We start from the raw sequence: 18163 nt of genomic DNA, 5'->3' as shown, positions 1-18163 counted from the left end.
GGAGGTCATGTCTAGTAGCTTCTGGTTGTGTTCCTGAATTTCCTTGTAGGAGAAGGGAATTTTGTGTACTGCAGGAACACAAAAGGCATCTTCACATCTTCTCTTTCTTATGCTGTTTTTCCCCTTTTTTTCCTTCTTCCTCTCATTTTATTTTTTCCCTTAACAACTCATTGATTCCATTAGACTGGGATCTTAGACACCTTAGACATTAGATTGCTTTTGTTTTGATTGCTTTTCCAACTTTGGGTATATGTTATAGTGAAGAGGATAGCAAAGATTAAAATCTATATAGCCTTTAGTTTCCTATAGAATTCAGAGGGATGCTTAATTTCTCTGTAGAAGTTATCAAGAGGAAAAGGATCTAAAGAGAGTTATTAGGGTTTTGGAAGTTCTCAATATCTCCTTTTCAGCAGAGTCACTTTCTGTTACCTCCACATAAAGCAAGTAGTAACTGATTTTGAACAATGCTTTCTAAAATCTGTGGGGTTTTTCAGGTACAAGTAGCTACTCACCTGAATGAGGATTTTAGCCTGTGACCTGGCAAACATATGGACACTTAACTTGTACATTTATATTTGCAGAATGAGACATGAAGCATAACAATTTAGAAATGAAGAAATCTGAAATGTCGATTCTGAATCCCTCTCTAATAAAATTTCCAGTGGTGTTTATCACTTACTGTGAAGTTTGTTTTCCTTTTTTTTTTTTTTTTTTTTTCTGGGAAACTGTTTCTCTGCCTGTTTGTTCTTCTTGAGGGGCTTTCTTTTTGCCTACATTTTGTGGCTGACTCAATTCATTAGAAGCAACTTCATATCTGCAGTCTGATTTTGTTCGTTTGTTGTTTTTTAACAGGCTGTAGTTAGCACATTGCTGTGAAATAAGGCCTCGACTTCTCACTACCCTTTATCTAACTTTGTTCTTTTCCTTCCACTAAGCTGGAGGTCAGCTTTTAGTGCTTAGCCTTAGGATTTGAAGACTTATAATGGTACCTATGCTTATAATCCATGGACATTATTTGATTGTAAAATATGTGTGCTATTTCAGCCTGAGAAAAATGTGCACCTGGTAGTGCATACATCATCATTAAGGTTAACAGAAATGGTGATGGTGGTCTGTGAGGAACACTCTTTTGAAATTAAAGATTCAGAGATATTTAAGGCAGGTTTGAAGAGTTATTGGCAAACATGCAGAGCAGTTGTGTGTGTACATAAAAATAAACTCAATTCATAGGACAAGGGAGAAGCAAATCTGAGACAGAGAGAGAAGGCAGAGTTTCAGGTGCCATTCACCCAGCCATATGTGTAAGAATGCAATGATGATGATTTATAATTACTGTGATGAAAATAACAGTGATTTTGCTGCCATGTTTTTGCCATCGCCCCAGGAGTATAAGTAATTATGTGATGATCAGTTGATTTTACATATTCACAGATTCAGCTATTTGTCATAACTGGTTTAGTCCCTTGAACTTAGTCCAGACTCTTATTTCATATATTTGGTTGTAAAAGGGAAGTGGAAGAAACAAATTTCCTCTAACTGCACACACAAAAAAATATCAGTTCTATACTAATGGAATCCTTTTTATCAATTGCAATGCTTGTTTATTCTTCCATGCTCAAAAAAAAGCAACAAACAAATAGCAACAAAAAAAAACAACTCTCACACAGAAGACATCTACATTTCTTCAGTGGAGATACTTTCAGTGGGTATCTAAAAATAAGCCCATGCATACTTCAGAGCACCCCTTTCTGCATTTTATCTGCATAAAATCTGCACGTTCAGTGATCAAATCAGACTGAATTAGGGGGCTCCAGGTTTCATGTTTGGTTTCATGACCACCAAAGCCTTTCCCTGGTAGTCCCTATCCCAATATTGTTATTCAAGGAAAACTCTTGCTGATTTCATGGCCTCCAAAGCCCTGTTTAATTATAAAGCCATTTTATCCTAGACTGCACTTTTGATAGATTTGTAGCTGCCAGAAAATATTTTGTCCCAACCCTTCTCCAGCCTCTACAAAAAGACCCCACCACAACTGAAAACAATGTTGGCTTTAAGGCATGAAAAGGAAGAGACATTCTGAAGGGTAGCTGGTAGATGTCCAAGTACACAGTCAAATCTTGGACATTACCAACTAAGTGCACACTAAGTTGTATACTGATTTTTTTTGCTGCTGTTTTCTGTGACATTATAAAGTAACTAGAACACTCTTCCTGCCTATTAGGGACACTTATGCATTCAGGCACAAAACCTAATGTTGTACCGAATGGTCCCAGAGGCTTTCTTTGTCTGGGCAGCAGCAGGCACAGTGATAAACAAAATATCCCAGTGCCACAGGTGAAATAGTAGTGCTGTCAGCCCTAGATGTATAGCAGCCCTAGATGTCTAGCAGCCTTAGACAGTGAGCCATGGCCTGTCTTTTACCAATTTGTCTTAAGTCCCCCAATTAGACCTGTTTCTTTGTCATATGTTAATCACTTCCTTACTGCCCCAATTATACCTGCCAGCTTTCAAGCACATGGTCATATAAATGGGTTCACTGTAATGCAGATTTGGCAAACAGGCTGAAGTTTTTCCCATGTTCTTTATAGCTGTCTAAAGGCTGAAATCCCAGTGTTCATATCACTCAAATCATGCAGATTTTTAGTCTCTATGCAGCTGCTATCTTGGGCTATTCTTCTAGGTCTTGGCATGCCTTAGACTGCCTTGAGGGATCAAAGCTCACCTGATTAACACCAAATGCCTCATCTCCTGAGGTTTTCCCATGATAAGATGAGTGGCTTTGGCTCAGAGCTGCATTTTGGTTTCCTGTTGTTTTCTGATCTTCTGGCCCAGTGAGCCAGAATGAAATGGCTCTTTTAGTAGTGATGAAAAATGGGAGAAACGATGGTTCCATAGTGAGGCTTACTTCAGATGACATGCAGAGCTGAACCCAGATCCTTCGCTTCCAAATGAACACAGGTGTTTTATTTCCAAGGTATTTGTTTCTCATTATGTCATGTTCTTCTGGCCACTCACATTTGTAATGACACCCGTGGCACTGCTAGCACTGGAGGATACTGAATGTTTAGTAGGCCTTCCTTCAGTAGATCCAACGTTAGGCAGCAGCAAAATATGTGATTGCATAGACTTGCAGGTCTCTGGGAACCCAGAGAAACAGAGCTGTAGGAAACTGAGGAACCTTCATGTCAAATGGTCAAAAAGTTTAGGAATCTCCGGAGTCAAGTAGATGCCTTGCTGAGAGGTTTAGATCACAGTTTTGAACTTCAAAGGTTTATATCTGCTCAAATTCTTTTGTGAGTCTTTAGATGAATCTAGTTTTATGGTTACATACAATTTGGGGGCAGTAGTAGAAGGGACTCTCTTCCATCATGAAAGAACTGTCATAAAATGGCAGTAGACTTAAGCAAATCAGTATTACTCTTCAGTATAATTTTTAAAAACCAAAGTCGTAGTAGAAAAGCCAGTTATTGCAGTGCTACTTCATTTTTTTAGTAATAGAGTGATTGGTTTGGTATTGTCACAAATAACAAACTACTTCATCTATGCCTTCTCACCTTTCTATCACCTTATGCACACAGGCTAAGACAAAAAAAATAGCTACAGCTCTTCTAAGCCTCAGGCTAACAAGCCTTATTGATTGCACTTGTCATGAGTAATCTGAAGCTAAAAGATAGTAACACATAGGATTTGTATATAACCTTCATAGGCGGGGTTTGAACCCACCATATTTTCTAGGTGAGTGATGCCTCTGAAAGTGGTGCTGATGTCTAGGCAGCTGACATGTTGTACTAGAAACTGAGTGCAAACAGAAGACTCATGTTCTGAGCAGTGATTGGCAAAATCAATCTTAATTAGGCTACAGATATTCAAGGCCGCTTCTAAACCTGAGCCTTTTCTTGATCCTCTTTAATTATGTATTCAGATCAAAATGACATCTTGAGCAATTATCCTGCCTGTTAAACCTACTCAGTCCCTTGTTGTCTGAGCAAATATATGTACGTTTTACTAAGCGGCAGGAATGGTTTCCTCTGTCAGTGTCGTCACCGTGGGAGCTGCAGCTGTGTCCTTCAGCATCCCAGTTTCCAGAGCTCACTGCAAAACTTCTGAGTTACTTTGTGCTCATTATTTGTGCACTCAAGACCATTGTGAACAATCATTCGGTCTTTTTGTCTGTTGGGTTCCAGTCGTACCTCCTTTCTGGCGGTAGAACAGACCACTTGGAAAGTATGTATACGGCAATAAAAAAATGTTTCTTTTGCTTGTTTTTATCTCTGAGCTGCCACTCATGACTACTCATTCCCTTGCACTTCCCGGGAAGGGGCAGAGAAGAGCATGTTAGGAGTGTGAGCTTGGTTGCTTGAGGTTACTAATTAGCAGGGCTGACATTCAGGAACAAGAAAGAAGCAAAGGCTGCTTAGTCAATGTGTATTTCAGGGCTAATGCAATGTGGTATGCATGACCTTTTCTTTAAAAATCTGATGCAGACACTGAGTTGGGCCTCTGTGGCATACTGAGGTGTGAGATGGTCAGTGACACTGACCAAAACACCTGAGCTAGCATAAACTCCCCACAACTTGCATATGGGTGAGATAGCGGGTGGAACAAGAAGATAACATATCTGTTAAAACTATATTTTACACACACACACACATATATATATATATATATGATTTTTTTTTTAAGAAGGAGTTGAACAGAATATTGTGAGGCAGGGCACCATAGTCCCTGGGGCTGCTCATTCAGAAAATGGCTAAGCTGCATATGAAAATGAAAGCTAGAAAAAATGCAAGAATTAAAATAGGTGATATTGAGAGTTGCAGTGTAGGTTATGCCAGTTAAGGTGTTTGCTTCACATGGAGATCAGCACATTTCAGTGTGTATTTATACCAATGAATCATTTTCCCTGCCTCTAAAGACTGTGTGGTCTATTGTGGTTTTTTTTCTTCTATTATTCAGTCTTTCTTGCAAAGTTTTACTGGGTGTAATTTCCATACATGCTGCTTCTTGTATTGTTTTTATTAACTTTTATAGCACTGTTTTTTTGGTTTTGTTTTTTGTTGTTGTTGTTTGTTTGTTTGTTTGTTTTTTTAACTTAGCTACTAAACTTTAATGTAGTCCAGACCAAAAAAATATAATTTGCCATTCACTCTGATAAGTAGTAAAGGAAATGTAATGATGCTTGGGATCCGGGATAGATCTGACCTTTCAGTACCCATGACAAAACAGAGGCAAACAAATCCCTTCAGAACAGGGTTAGCATTAATTCCATCCCATCTCCCCAAAGCTACGACAGGTTACTACTCATCTTGGCTATTAAAATGCTAGTGTTTGCAGACTCAGAAAATTACTGGCTCTTGGCAGAACAGTTCTTTCACCCACCATTAGAAAATTGGTTCTAAGGTCTTTTCTACCTGCTTTCTCCAGAATACCTTCATGAAAGTCACATTTTGCATGGATAACTTGTGAGCCACCGACCCTCTGAGATAATTTGCTATTCTACCTATGCTATGCACTTTACTTTCATTTTTATCTTATTTTTTCCAGAAGTATTGTGTTCTGTTTCCAGGCATACTGGCTTTCCAACTACACTATAAGCAATTGTTCGCAGTGATACTAATATTTTTCTTTTAAACAGATGTGTAAGAGTTGTTACTCTAAAGCACAGTACTTGGTTACCATTGCTACCCAGTAACAGATAGGCAAGAACCAAACTTGGAGAAAGTGGAGCACAAACAGAAAAAAAATACTTTCTTGAAGTTTTACAGAAAGCTAAAGTCAAATACCAGAACACAACTCAATGGTTCTGAATGGAATATTTTATTCATCAAGTATCACTCCATGTCTAATCACAGCTTAGCTGGATGGATGCACAAAAAGCCTAATTTTCTTTTCTCTTGACTTTTTTTTTTTTTTTTCAGGTACTTAAGAAAAACTCTCATCAGTGCTCTTAAAGCAGATCCTTATTATGAAAGGAATGCATGTATTTGATTCTTTTTTTGAGAGAGATTTTCCAAGGTTCTCCAGCCACCCCAAATGCAGGGTTTTATAAGAACTGTAAAGCACATCCTCCTATGCACCCTGACATTGCCTAGCTCAAATATCATATTGCATTGAGCCATATGATCCTCCTCCTGCCATCTTTCCTGGCATCCTTATTGCCTTGGGAAATCTGGATGCATTGGTCTGGAGAGGCACACCATAACTTCCAAGAAGTGCCCCCAGTGGGCACTATCAGAGGGCCAGGACAGCGGGACTGTCTCTGGGGCTCATTTGTTCTGCAGTTCAGAGCATTTGTATTTGCATTTTCGGACTCCAGCAGGGATTTCTGTAAAAAGATACTGTTAGGAGTCGTGACTCGTAACTTCAAAAATGCCCTTTCATTATTATGGGCTGATGTGTGTGTGGTAAACTGTGAAGTCATGCATATCAATCACAATGGAGAAATACACCACTGACACACTACAAGATCTTGATTTGTTCCAGGAACCAACTCAGTGACTCATCAGCATTTTATGTAAATAGCATGATTTTTTTTCTCCCACAGACAGCAAAAATAAGTGAGCAGTTAATGTTCTTGATGAATGTGGTATCAGAAGAAACAAAGCATTTTATCAGGTGGCCAGCCTAAACGCAACCTTGGTGTGCATCTCTTTTATACTTACTCTTCTGGTAGCTACTTCTGAGGAATGTGCAATTTTGGTGTTTTCTCTGTCCTATACAACCTCCTACTCAGCAGAATTTTTTTTTCATTATGAAGTATTTTGAGGTTTGCATTGCTTGACATATGGATGGAAATTTTGTGTTTGTATTTAATCAACTTTGAGATACGTCCTGCCCAGGACTGGGACATCTTTTTCAGCAGAAGTGTAGATTGGCAATTCCCATATTGAAATGACAGTAGGCAAATCTCTGGTGTTGGCACCATACCACATTAGCAGTTCTGCAGTTTGATTATTGTGATGGGCCTCCTCTTTTTTTCAGCACCTCTTCTCCACAGCTCAGTTTATCATGGCAATTCTGTTCCTTTACTTCATTCTCTGCCATATTGCAGAGGAGTCTCAAATCCATGTAAGAAAATCTCCTGAGAATGTCTCATCCTGTATTACATATGAAAAAAAGCTCCCTATAGATTTATGCTTTTTTTCTATTCAGACCCTTTATATAGTTCAGGACTGTAATGGTAATCTTGTTATTAATGAGTGATAAATTCACTCACTGCAATTGGGAACACTTGACTGTGTATATTGCAAACTCACAAATCTATTAATAATTACATGCAGATTCACAACTGTAAATAGCAAGGCTACAAAGTCAAGCAGAAAGTTAGGAAATAGCAGAACTAGTTGCCTGGGCAACATTAGACTGGTTCCTTTAATCATATGCATTTTGATCTAGGATTTAAAGGCCAGTTTGTTTTTTTTTTTTTTCCCCTTCATGACCGACTCATAGAGGAGAAAAAGATAGCTACAAGTTTACTAACTCATATGAAGTGTGAGATAACTATAATCAGGAGCTCCTGCAGAACTCCTGTAATAACCTTTATCACATAGATAGAAGAAAAGGTCAAGATCTGTTCAACTAGTATCTTTGTGTGACAGACTTCGTGTTAGTTCCATGCTTTATATACATAATGTGTCCTCAGAGATTGCAAGGCAAGCAAACAGACCTCATCAATTTCTCTAATGATTCCTCTGAAAGATCCTTTTTTTTTCTTTTGGTTTATATTTTTTGCTCGCTTTAACAACACTTCTATTACTAGGCTGTCAGAGACCTTATACGTAGAATTTATGTTGGCTTTCATAAAGACAAATTAGATGCTATCTCAAGGACAGGCTCTGCTTTTAATGTCATTAAACCTAAATGAGTTATTGTTGATATTCACTGAGGAACAGCAAATAGAATTAGGTGGAGAAAAAATTTAGCGATAAGATGATGCTTTTGGCTTAAACTGTCCAGTGCAGAGAGGAGGCAATTTGTATGCATTGCATTCTTTAATGTATATGTAACCTGTACTTTATGCTGTAGTAGTTGGTTCTATTAATTCTAAGGGAGGGATGAAGATTACGGAAAAGAGGTGTGGATTTTCGTTATAATACTCTGTATTTTTCTAGTAATACTGAGGGCACAGCTGGGCAGCTTGGCCCTGAGGCATCAGAGTTGCTGGGCATGCTCAGCACCTCTGAATGTGGGGAGGAAGACAAGCTGTCCTGGCCCCTTGGCTGAAGGTACCTGTTCCCTGTCAGTGTGTCTGGAGGAAGGCAGAGCTCATGGAAAGATGGAAGATTTTAAGTACATTAGTGAAATATAGTGTTCATCAGGACAAGACTAAGCGATAACTCCATTTTGTGATCTGTCTTGTCGTGCTTCTTAGGGTATAACTGATTATGACTGAATGCTTTTCAAGTATTAGTAAGAAAAACTTCACTATTTATCAGGATAAAAAAACAGAGCTGGGGCAGGAGTGTTTCACACACTAGAGGATTCCCACAGCTGCACACTTTACATTTAAATTTATGCTCTTTGCTTCAAATTGTCTGGCTCTTTAAAAGAGAGAGGAAAGAAGCAAAATGGGGTTGGAGATTTCCCCATTCTTCTTCAGCTTGCTCAGGCTCCCAGGAAAAGCAGAGTGCTCTGAAGAGAAAAGTGTTCTATAAAAGTGTGGGAAATGGCTGTTTTCTATGACAATCCCACCTATCTGTAGATCTGTAGTACAGAAGTTGTCAGCTTTGTTTCTTGTGTAACTGAGAGCTCTCTAGCTGTTAACTCCAAGGCTGGAGTGAAGCTGTATATGGAGATCCCACAGCATGTTCTGAGGGCTTGAAGTGTCTGGGGAAAAAAAATGAGGTATTAAATTTCCTGGTAGGCAAGAAAGTGTTACATTTTATGTCTGTGGTATAAAGACCGAGAAAGTATTTTAAAAAAAAAGATCAAAAGCAGATGCATTTATATATAGTGTGTAAATGTATAAATGTTTTGTTGGGACATTGTAGAGAGGTATTACAAATGAAGAAGGAATGTTAAAATAACATTATTAAGCTGTGAAGTTAAAAACCTGAAAGGTAGAAAATGTCATTGCAAACTTAATTAGACCCCCTAATGTGTATGAAGTAGGAAAGACTTTAATTACCTGATCATAAACTATTTTTTTTCACAGCATTCTCCACTCCTTTCAGGATAGAAACCAGATAGTCTAATTAATTAACAACTATTCAGCGTTTTGTTTTCTCCTCAATATGTGGCCTTAAGCCTTATTCACTGCACACTCTTCAAATTCAGCTCCAAAAACATAATAATTCATTTCTTTATGGGAAATTCTGAAGTGCACTTCAGAAGAAAATTTATTTTACAAATATTTGTTTATTTTCACACAATCCAGAGAGGATGATGGGTTGTTATGATTTTTCAGACAGTGAATTGTGTCACAAAGGAAAAAGCACACATTAACTTGGAAGCTCAATTCAAGGCAAATAAAACTCTTTCAGCACTATATATACATTTGAAGAAAAAAATTTGGTTTACTTCAGTTGTACCTGGTGAAGCAAATCAAATTACAGAATTTTAAATAGGTTTTTCTTTCCCTCCATGTAGCTTAGCTTGAAAACAGGACTTTGACCTGTTTAAAGAAAAAAACAAGCCAGAGCAAGAACGTGCCTTGTGCCACAGCGAGATGTTTCCTCCCCAGCCATGTCATTAAGGCTCTAAACTGCTACCTTTGAAATGGCAGAGAGTCGCATTTAAAATAGTTGCTTTGAATCAGAAAGACCAACCCTGGTGATGGTGAGAGGTAACTGCCGAAACAAACATACCTTCTCCGTTCCCAGGAATGGATACTTGCTCTGCATCTAGAAATTACTGGGTGGCATGGCTGACAGCTGGGGCCTGGTAATGAGGAGAGAGTTGTGCTTGCTGCTGCTTCTTGGTATTTTCTATCTGCATGATTTTCCTGCAGCTGGCCCCTTGACAGAAACTTGGTCTCGCTCAGCTTCTGGCCCTGTAGTCAAAGTAGTTGGCTGAGAGGCAGGAGACCTGTCCTTGGGAACACTGAGCCAGTGTCCATCGCTTCCATATTAGTGCTGAAAGCAAGGGAATGAAGGCACCAGTACTAAATGAAGTGAGCCAGCTATCTGTCCCTTAAGGCATAATTCAAAACAGGGCTCCCCATGGTTCTTCCATTTAAATGCCTACATTTCAGATGTGAATAGAGGTCAATAAGCATTTGACCCTAAAATTCACAAACTGTGGTTGAAAGCCAGAAAAATATCAGTTATTCTGACTTGCTCTTATACTAGACTGTAGGAACTCTTCTCATGAATTAGCATTTTTTGATAAAATGTAAACAGTTTTTCAGAACAAATGTCTTCGTGGTTTTTTACCCGTAGTTTGTCTCCATAAAACTGATGTCTCATAATTGGCAGTTCTTTCTGTCTCTGAGATACAGGTGTGATTAAAGTGTATTCTCCCATGGCTTATGAATGAAATATTTTTTCTGGCTTCCTCTCTCCTCTTGCTCATTTACTTCTGTCTTCCCAAGTTCTGCAAGGATTAAGGTGTTAGAGGCAACGCCTGCTTTACTGCGGAAGTGCATCCAGTAGCAAAGCTTTCTAGGAACATTCTCCACTGCTAATTGAAGCCATGGTACTGCAGAAATAATACAGGATCATGTAGTAGAGAGGAGGCGAGATTCCACAGTAGTCTCTATGGCATGGAATGCTGGCATTTTGTATCTCTTTAACTGTCTGCCTGGCAGCCTTAATAATTTTGATGAAGGATGGTGGATGGGTGGGTGTGAACTAGCTGCTGTGCAAGCATGTAGATATCTGTATGTCCATGAAAAAAAATAATAGAATAAACAAGCCCCATTTTGTGTCATTGAGTCTTACATGGCTCAAAACTAGCACGAGAAACCCATGTTTGCTTCTTTAAAATGTCTGCCACAAGCAGGAGCACCTTGGTTTTTTTTCTGGACTGATCATTGGTAAAACATCTTTAAAAACTTGATCAGAGGTTTTTCAGAAAGATTGCAGAAGCAAGTTGGAAATTTTGAAATTAAAATGGTCGCAGTAAAATTACATTTTTTCCATCTGGTCAGCTTTATGAACTCTGCAATCTTTTGGATTGGATAAACCATTTGAATAACCTGCTTTTTATCTATGGACAAGGTCTAGGAGACCAGACCCAAAGGTGATTGTAATCCCCAGAAATGCTCTCACTTATCCTCCCTAGGATGCCTCCTTACAAAAGTAAATTCTACCTGTTGAGGAAGGAAAGGATTAATCTGTGATGGAGAATTTATCATGCTAATTACTAACAATTCTACCTTCAATCAAAAGTTCACAGAGCAGCTACAGGGAAGAATAATAACAGTCTCTGGATTACACTCAAATCCACTGGAATGTGGCACTCCAGCTTGCATCAGTAATTTCAATTTATAGCCAGGCAAGCAGATTTATCTTGCCAAAGAAGTGAATTTACTCCAGGTTTAAACAAGCATATGTCATTTGAACCCAGCATATTTATTTTATTTAGCCCTACTGAAAAATAGTTTAAGTCTTTCTTTGAGAATAAGTACAGGATCTGTACCTTTTTAGTGATATGCTGGAGTTTGAGCCCGTTTAATTCTTCTAACTCTTCATATGACAGGAAATAACAGCATCACTGCAGGATCATGGAATCATCAATGCTGATTAGCTTCATTCATAGGTCCAAGGGTCCCCCTAAAATATTCTCCATAAAAAGATTATGCAAAACCCAAACATGTTCAAAAAGTATAAATTTTTTATTTTTCTTATTTTCTTGGGGTGGGGGAGTGTTGTGGAGAGAGTGTGGAGTAAATAAAAATCTGTCCACGTTTTTCTCTGCTATTTAGCCATTACAGTTTCTGTTTACCTTGGAAACATTTTATGCATTTAATTATGGAATATTTCTTTACTTTGTAACACTTTTTAGTGATCTCAATTTTCTTGACACCTACAATTATTGGTAATTGCTTGGTGGACTGTGGATGATGGTTTTCTAGCAAGAAAGAGATATAATGTTTTTACATTACTGTTACTTTATAGCATTTTTACAGAGGTATATAAAGAGTTCTCAGCTCAGGGCTGTGTGCTGTCACGCATCACAAACATCCATCACATGAGATGAAAACAGAAGTTGTAAGTAGATGAAAAAGACTGACAAGATATTATTACCTCTATTTGACAGATGTGGAGCCAAGACTCAGGGACTGTCTGAATTAAGTGACCAAAAAAAAAGAAAAAAAAGTGGCTCTTTGGGTCCTGGTGTGCTCTGTTGTTCAATCCAGGGGCCTGGATCTTAAATATGCTAGACATTTTATGCAGTTAACTTTCTTTGTCGTGGAAAGAAGGATACAGAAGCAGGGGAAAGATGGGTAAGCCATCAGTATGGCATTTTGAACAAGGCCAAGGTATTTACATGGATCAAGGAGCTTGGTGAGTGCACTTCAGATGTCACCAGAGCAACTGTGCCTCACCTGTGAGCAGCCCAGGTTTGTTGAAGTACAGACTGGTGAACTTTCCTTCTGGCACTGAACCTGCTCAATATCCGTAATGGCTAGTTCTGAAATATTTAAGTCTGGTTAATCATATATAGAATCTATTATAAAACGATTTTCCTCACTGTCATTGTAAATCATGTATTTTTTAATTTTAGAAAAAAATAGAGAAAACACAAAGCTATTTGATAGGAATAACATGACGCTTTTGGGAGAGATGCAGCCAAGTTTGTTCAATTCAGTAAACACTGGAGCTTCACGTGCTCTTTTCCTCACTTTGGTGGAATCACAATGGCTAGAGATGCAATAGCCAAACTTGTCACTGTCTGGCCTTCATTTGAAAGGACAGTACATGGAATGCTGAATTAGCCCTCCTCTTGTGTGACCTGAGATGAGCTGGAGTTGAGTGATTGTAGTATCAGAATGAGAAGTAGTCCAGTGGCATATATGGGATATAATTTCTGTGGATACCTCAGGACTTGTCCAGCACAGGCTAGGCTGTTAGTGGAGATCATTTGTGAGAGGAAATATGATTTCTTGACTATCTGTAGTAATATTGAAATCTAATTCATGTTTTCATATTCATTGGTGATCATTATGCAGACTTGGCAAGTCATTAAGGACAAAACAGAGTTACTTTAAGATGCGCTGAGCACTGAAAACACAGGAAATTGAGACTCCAGATTTTAAAATGTAGATGCCAGGTTCATAAGCAGGAAGTTTGTGGGATGGCGAAATGAGCACACTGCTGTCTTGGAAATTTTGGTGCCAGGCTGTAGCTTAAGAGAGTCTTTCTACTTTAGCTGCTGCTCAGTGTGAAGTGTCACATTACTGCAATAAATTAGATACTTTTTTTTTTTTTTTTTGGTACGCTATTTCAAGGGACAATGGAGGATAAAGCAATTGTGGAAAAACTTGTACTACCTATCTGCCTTTCTGTGCATAGTGGAGTTTTTAAGCTGTCCCATTTTTTAAAAAATGTTTGCTGTCCATATCCTCTGTCTACCTGAGTGTATTTTAATACACCTATTCACCACCAAAGCCAATTTCAGCAGTATTGCTGCTTTTCTAAAAATAGACTCCAGGATCATTTTTATTATCTCCAGTGTGGATTGTTTTAATAGGAATCTCTTCTGCTACAGTACTGTTTCTGAAATTGCATGCTACTGTAATAACTAGGTCCACCCAAAACATTATGATTGTGACTGAAGAAATACAGTTCTGAATCATGAAGTGCAAGGCACAAGAGTTCAGGTGCAAGTGAAACCAGTTTTCATTTTGTATATATACACATACACACAAAAACTATTGAGAATCGTGATTACAACATGCAGTGTATTCTGTTTGTAGCAATGTCAAATCAAACTTCAAGTGTGAATTAAAATATGTCTCAGTGAAATAGGCAGATTTTTAACAATGAAATTATGTATTGTTGAGAATCATTTCAACATTACTCTTTAATTGTGTTCTCAGAAGGTGAGATTATATACATATTCGGCAGTTGCAGTGTGGTTCTGTGAGTGGTGTTATCCAAAGCAGCACAAACCTTGGCAGATGAGCTGGGTTTGTGCCTTCTCAGCAGTGTGTTAGCAACGGCTTGTGCCTGAATAGTCCCTTGCTCTTTCTTGTACATCTTGCCTTGCAAACTCAAGTTTGCTGCAGTAGCCTTCTGCTGAAGGCCAAGGGCTAGCAAAGCCTTCGTGAGGGGCTGGTGGAGAACTCTAAGTCAGTGTGATCAAGACAAGTCAGTGATACAGTAGATGCATAAACAGCCTTCTTAGAGGTTGTTGCAAGCACCCATGAAATGGTTTTCATACTTCCAGCATTTGATAATGGTAGCGATGGACATCAGTAGAGTCCGATGGGCAGAATTTTCAGTGACCTAGAGAAACATTGCAGATAGTTAGAAGGGCAGACTTTTACTCCTCAAGACAGGTTTTTGACTCCTTAGTACAGATTAGCTATGTTTCTCACAGCCAGGAATTTTGGAACTTTGATGCCAGTTACACCTCACCCACCACTCATGACCAAAAAAGAAGAAAAGGAGGGGGGCAAAAAATTAAAAAGCTTCAGCCTTTGGAAGTTCCTTGTACTTTTCCTTTGAGAATCAATATCGGTACCTTGATTTGTTTCGTCTGGGTTGTGATTCAAACCCTATTAGATCCATATCCTCCAAGCAAACATTCAGAAGATTATTTATGGAACTGAGACCAGGGGCAAGCTGCAGCTCCATTACAATATCATGCTGTCATTCTTATCGAGGAGAATACAGTGCCATTTGTCATACAAGAAGTGGCTGTCCCTGTAGGAACTCTTGAAATAGATAAGTGACTCCTTCTATATCTAGGCAACACACCAAAGCATGGGAAGGAATTAAAAGGTAGTTACAATAGCCTAAAAAGGACAATAAGCTCACAGTTGCAAGTTGACACTAATTACGATCTGATGAGTTCATAGTGGGGTAGCTACTGACAGTAGCACATTTAAGAAACAAGATATTGTCACTGTGGTATTTTTGACTCAAAGTATTAATAGTTATGATAGCCACTAACTGAGGCTGTGTATTAAGGCTCATGCAATGTAAAGTTTCTTCTTAAATTAAATTTCAGTTCCTGGCATTGTGTTGCTTCAAATCCCAAGGTGTTGGTGAGACTCTAAGCTACAAAGATACAGAGGATGTCTCTATCCTGTGTATATTAAGATGTATTTCAGTATTCACCTTCTGGTTTCAGTGGAGTTACAAAACTCCTACAATTATTTGCAAGTACTCTCATCAGTACTTTTTGCATAAATATGTTGTCTGTCATTGTTCTAGAAGCAATTGCTGCTAATGATGCACTAGGTGGTAGGGAAGAGTAAATAGCAAATACAGGACTCAAGCAAGAAGTGGAGACTAAAGAAGAATTATTTTATTTCCCTAAACTTTCCTCTTGCTATAAACTTGTGTTCAAATTCTAAGTAAATTAAAATGTGCTGGCATCCTCACTGGTATGGTGACATAAAGAGATGTTACCTGTTAGGTTTTATTAGGATTGGGATTTGAGGCAAACTGCAGGCCCTTATTCACTTGCCCAATCCTTCCCACTTTTGGAGGTGAGGAACCTGATCAGAGATACTATCTAGACTTTCTCAGCTTCCAGAATACTTAGTTTGGAATTTTGTTTGTCTCAAAAAGACATTTAAAATATGCTCTGTTTTTCATTTTTATTTAAGTTGGTTGTGATTTGAGATAAAGGATTGATTTTTTTTTTTTTTTTGTTTTTTTGTTTTTGTTTTACATCTTGTTACAGGCTCCTGTCCTCACCTTGGAAAAGTTTCTCTGTGGTTCAGTGACCCATCATAATAATAGGGATGAGAAGTGTCTGGAGTCAAACTTTTGTATTGTCAGTGTGGACTGGGAGCATTTTGTGGGGAAGGATTTTCCTTTGAAATTCCTGGCAGAATGCAATCTGGTTTCTCTTTGGGGTTTCTGTATACTGTGAAATACTAATTCATGTGCTGTCCCAACTTCAATGCTTCCTTATTTCATTTTTTTTCTTGTTTAATTTCTTTCCTTTATCCAATATTTAAAGCTAACAAGAAAACATACAAAAAACTTGAAAGGCTAAAAATCAAGCAAATGAAAACCTCTTCCTATTTATATAATTCAATTAAACATTTTCTTCTCATGATGCATTGAGGAAATATGTTATTACAGACACAAATCACTTTGTTGTGTTGTATTATTAACTGCTTCTGGGACCAGATGATTTTTCTGCCAGATTAGAAGGAAGGAGTGGTAGGATGTAATGTCAATTGTTGTAATCATTATGGGTCCTTCAATATGGGGGCTTATGTGAAAGGGGGTGCAAAGATGTTTAGTTTTGCACATGCTGCTACAGGCTACGTTCCTGGGTGAGGGTCTGCCCCAAAGAGCCTTGAACTTGACTGAAAATGTCAAATTGTTGCAAGGACACATGGAATGCCTCAGGAAGCAGAGGGGTGGTTTTGATAGTGTGAAGCCCCAACGGTTGCTCCTGTTAATGAGAGGTACAAACATTTCAGCACATTTCAGTAGCAAACAGGGATTTTACTAAGATGACATTGCTAGGGCAGAGAAAACTCTGCAGGAATTGTCTGAAAGTAATTTTTCTTTGCTGATTCAAATATCTGTAGATGTCATTAAACTGCCTTGTAAAATCAGCACAGCAGAAAAAAAAATGGTGAGGAAAGGATTAGGCGTTTCAAAGCAGTCTCAATTCATTGGGCTCAAGCAGAAGAAAGAGGCACATGTCACCCTCACTGCAACTGCCTGGTAGAAGTGTTTAGTGATGTCTTGCTTGAGAACAGAATAGTATATCATGCTTTGAGAAATTAGTGATAGGAAAAAGCATATCCCTTTATTCCAAAGCCTTCTCTTCCTCAGAATTCTTTCCTACAGCTTCATGCCAATTGTGTAAAATGTCCGAAACTTTGGGATTTCTAGATCTTTGGAGAGAGTTTAAAATGCCCTGGAGATCTCCCTGGTGCTAGCTATGCATGCATCTGCCAGAGTATTAAAAATAGACTATTTTTATTTAATTAGATGGTGGAAAGCTAGAGATTTCTCACATAACTTCTATGGCAGATTCAAGATTTTACATATGTCAAAGCAATGCCATCTGGATTTGTTTATATTGCTGTTAGCCTTTTGCAGGAGTCTAGTTGTATAAGGAGTAAACAGTAGGTCATGCTGTAGCCCCTTCCAGTTTCTTTGGCCAATGTGGAGAACTGTTTGCTTAAGCAAGCACTGGATGAGTGTGTGTTAGTCCAATAAAGTTGTAGAAATGAAGACAATGTTATAAAAAAAAAAAACAAAACAAAACCTAGGAGTACATATGGAATCATATGAATTTAGACTGAGTCTCGGTTTTAAATGTCCTCATTGTCTTGCCTTTTTATTTTGACTCTTTCACTTCCTTACATAGGCATTACACTGGATTACATAGGCATAATTTTTCTTTTTTTTTTTGCATTTACAAGTGAAAGGTTTTTCCAATAGAAAATTGAGGTTTTTAAGGTGATTCATGTAACTGAAAGCTTTTGTTTCTGAGTTAAAAAAAAATCCCTGCTCGAAGTAACAGAAATAAATAAAATAAAAGTAATTAACAAGATTGATTGCTCATCCCCTCTTCAACCTAGTTTAGAAGTGTGGATTTGTATGAGTGCTAAATTTGGATGGTTTGCAAAGTTCCTGATGTATCTGTGGTTTGAGATTAGGGTTTTGTAAAATACCAGGAAATATAACAAAGCTAACAGATGGTACCCGCTCTCCTTTCAAGATACCTCCAACTCAGCTGGCAAAATTCACTATTTTATTTGTCTAGGAGGCCATCAGTCACTTATTTTTATGGTAGTTTGGGAGAGAAATAGTTTAACAAAGCTCACAGAACTCACACAATAGAAATTGATACATAATGAATGGCATCTCTAGGGCACAGATGAGATTAGTCTCCAACAACCATAGAATTTTGAAACATTTGGTAATCAATGGGACTGAAAGTCCTTCCAGCTCAGTTTAATTTTCTTTTTGGTATGGTGGCACTCACAGGTAGGTCTCCTTGCCTCTGTGATCTCATTTGCTTTGTCTAGATTGGGGCATGTATCAGTGCACACATCATCCTAAGCACCAGG

At 38.2% G+C, this 18163-nt stretch overlaps 1 protein-coding gene across 1 annotated transcript in view; it reads left to right on the top strand.

The window, feature by feature from the left end:
* The window catches only part of CNTNAP5 (contactin associated protein family member 5), a 557878-nt gene that overhangs the window by 373245 nt on the left and 166470 nt on the right, over positions 1 to 18163 (top strand). The gene's annotated exons all lie outside the window — the stretch shown is intronic.

The sequence above is a fragment of the Streptopelia decaocto genome, assembly GCF_964273445.1.
Source record: "Streptopelia decaocto genome assembly, chromosome: 6".
Classification (NCBI taxonomy): Eukaryota; Metazoa; Chordata; class Aves; order Columbiformes; family Columbidae; genus Streptopelia; species Streptopelia decaocto.
Note: the sequence above shows the minus strand (reverse complement) of the source record. Positions and strands in the feature narration are given on the sequence as shown.